Below are 3,863 nucleotides of genomic sequence, written 5' to 3' on the forward strand. Positions count from 1 at the left end.
TCATCCAGAGGCAGCATTGATCGGCTTCAGTTAGCAGTAGTAGCGAAGGAATCGCTCGATCGGGTTCAGTTAACAGCCATCGATCGATCGCTCGGGTTCAGTAACGCGTAGCCTGCAGTGCAATCGCTCGGGTTCAGTTAGAGCCCAACGCCTCCCTCGGGTTCAGTTAGAGCCAATGCCTCGCACACACGCGCATACGTGTATGAGAGAAGCGCGCATCGCTCGGCCCCCGACCTCCCACCGTAACCGGGAACTCCCCAGAATTTTCCTCCCCTGCGCTTCTACAACAGTTTTTTCCGTCATGGACTACCCAAAGAATGTCATGCAGCTGCGTCTCCGGCCCGCCCAGGACGAAAAGCCCATTTTCTGTCATGATTTTTTGTCATAGAAGTAGGAGCCCACCACATCTATGATGATACCGGGTTTTGTCACAATTATCGTCATAGAAGTGTCATATGTATGACAGAATTTTTTATCGTTCGGCCCAAAATGTCACGGATGTATCTTTTTTTGTAGTGATGATGAGTTCATTGTTCTTGATTCAGCTTGTTATGAATAAACATGTTTGCAATGACAATTAGAGATCATAGTTGCTTATGCCATGCTTGATTAGCTATGAGTTATAATGGTTTACCTTGCGTGCCAACATGCTATTAAAATGGTTATGATAAGGTGGTATCCTCCTCTGAATGATTTAAGTGACTTGACTTGGCACATGTTCACGCATGTAGTTGAAACAAATCAACATAGCCTTCACGATATTTATGTTCATGGTGGATTATATCCTACTCATGCTTGCATCGAATGTTTATTAATTTTAATGCATGTACATGGCTGTTGTCGCTCTCTAGTTGGTCACTTCCCAGTCTTTTGCTAGCCTTCACCCGTACTAAGCGGGAATACTGCTTGTGCATCCAAACTCCTTAAACCCCAAAGTTATTCCACATGAGTCCACTATACCTTCCTATATGCAGTATCTACATGCTGTTCCAAGTAAATTTGTATGTGCCAAACTCTAAACCTTCAAATAATCATCCTGTTTTGTATACTCGAATAGCTCATGTATCAACTAGGGTTGTCTGTATCTTCCATGTTAGGCGGGTTATTCTCAAGAGGAGTGGACTCCGCTCCTCATTCACGAGATAAAGGGCTGGTCACCGGGATGCCCAGTCCCATGCTTTATGCAAACTAAATCAAAATAATTGCAAACAAAACTCCCCCTGGGACCTGATGAATGTTGGAGGCACTCGTTGTTTCGAGCAAGCCATGGATTGATGTTTGTTGGTGGAGGGGGAGTATAAACTTTACCATTCTGTTTGGGGACCGCCTATAATGTGTGTAGCATGGAAGATATCGCCATCTTTTGGTTGTTATGTTGACAATGAAAGTATACCGCTCAAAATATTATTCACCTCTATTTCAAAACCGAGTTCTGGAACCTCTACAAATCCCTGCTTCCCTCTGTGAAGAGCCTATCTATTTACTTTTATGTTGAGTCATCACCCTCTTATTAAAAAGCACTAGCTGGAGAGCACAGCTGTCATTTGCATTCATTATTGTTAGTTTACATTGGGTATGACTATGATTGGATCTCTTTCACCATGAATTACAATGTCTAGTCAGTCCTTGATCTTTAAAGGTGCTCTCCATTTATGTTTTGCGGTCTCAGAAAGGGCTAGCGAGATACCATCTTGTTATATCATATTATGATTGTTTTGAGAAAGTGTTGTCATCTGAGATTTATTATTATGGCTTACTAGTTGATTATGCTATTGATATGGGTAATCATGAGACCTGAGAATTATTGCAAATGTGATTAGTTATAATCTTTGCTGAAAACTTGAATGCTGGCTTGACATATTTACAACAACAAGAGCAAACAGAGTTTGTAAAAGTTTTTCTTTATTTCTTTCAGTTTGTCAACTGAATTGCTTGAGGACAAGCAAGGGTTTAAGCTTGGGGGAGTTGATACATCTCCAACGTATCTACTTTTCCAAACACTTTTGCCCTTGTTTTGGACTCTAACTTGTATGATTTGAACGGAACTAACCCGGACTGACGCTGTTTTCAGCAGAATTGCCATGATGTTGTTTTATGTGCAGAAAACAAAAGTTCTCGGAATGACCTGAAACTCCACGGAATATCTTACAATAAATAATAAAAAATCCTCGCCAAAGATGAAGACCAGGGGGCCCACACCCTTCTCACGAGGGTGGGGGGCGCGCCCCCAACCTCGTGGGCCCCCTGGAAGCCCCCCGACTCCAACTCTATATAACTGCTTTCGGGGAGAAAAAATAGGAGAGAAGAAATCATCGCGTTTTACGATACGGAGCCGCCGCCAAGCCCTAAAACCTCTCGGGAGGGCTGATATGGAGTCCATTCGGGGCTCCGGAGAGGGGGATTCGTCACCATCGTCATCATCAACCATCCTCCATCACCAATTTCATGATGCTCACCGCCGTGCGTGAGTAATTCCATCGTAGGCTTGCTGGACGGTGATGGGTTGGATGATATTTATCATGTAATCGAGTTGGTTTTGTTAGGGTTTGATCCCTAGTATCCACTATGTTCTGAGATTGATGTTGCTATGACTTTGCTATGCTTAATGCTTGTCACTAGGGCCCGAGTGCCATGATTTCAGATCTGAACCTATTATGTTTTCATCAATATATGAGTGTTCTTGATCCTATCTTGCAAGTCTATAGTCACCTATTATGTGTTATGATCCGTTAACCCTGAAGTGACAATAATCGAGATACTTACCGGTGATGACCGTAGTTTGAGGAGTTCATGTATTCACTATGTGCTAATGCTTTGTTCCGGTTCTCTATTAAAAGGAGGCCTTAATATCCCTTAGTTTCCATTAGGACCCCGCTGCCACGGGAGGGTAGGACAAAAGATGTCACGCAAGTTCTTTTCCATAAGCACGTATGACTATATTCGGAATACATGCGTACATTACATTGACGAATTGGAGCTAGTTCTGTGTCACCCTATGTTATGATTGTTACATGATGAACCGCATCCGGCATAATTATCCTTCATTGATCCAATGCCTACGAGCTTTCCATATACTGGTTTACGCTTATTTACTTTCCCGTTGCTATTGTTACAATCACTACAAAATACCAAAAACATTACTTTGCTTTCGTTACTCTTTTGTTACCATTACCATTACTATCGTATTACTTTGCTACTAAACACTTTGCTGGAGATACTAAAGTTTCCAGGTGTGGTTGAATTGACATCTCAGCTGCTAATACTTGAGAATATTCTTTGGCTCCCCTTGTGTCGAATCAATAAATTTGGGTTGAATACTCTACCCTCAAAAGTTGTTGCGATCCCCTATACTTGTGGGTTATCAGTAGGCCAAACCAAATTGATAATTCGAAGAGACTTGCAAAGATAACCAATCATACATAAAAGAATTCAGAGAAGATTCAAATATTATTCATAGATAGACTTGATCATAAACCCACAATTCATCGATCTCAACAAACACACCGCAAAAAGAAGATTACATCGAATAGTTCTCCACAAGAGAAGGGGAGAACATTGTATTGAGATCCAAAAAGAGAGAAGAAGCCATCTAGCTACTAACTATGGACCCGTAGGTCTGAAGTAAACTACTCACACTTCATCAGAGAGGCTATGGTGTTGATGTAGAAGCCCTTTGTGATCGATGCCCCCTCCGGCGGAGCTCCGGAACATGCCCCAAGATGGGATCTCGTGGATACAGAAAGTTACGGCGGTGGAATTAGGGTTTTGGCTCCTGTTCTGATCGTTTAGGGGTACATGGATATATATAGGAGGAAGAAGTACGTCGATGGAGCAACAGGGGGCCCACGAGGGTGGAGGTGGCG

Source organism: Triticum dicoccoides, chromosome 3A, assembly GCF_002162155.2.
Source record: "Triticum dicoccoides isolate Atlit2015 ecotype Zavitan chromosome 3A, WEW_v2.0, whole genome shotgun sequence".
Lineage (NCBI taxonomy): Eukaryota > Viridiplantae > Streptophyta > Magnoliopsida > Poales > Poaceae > Triticum > Triticum dicoccoides.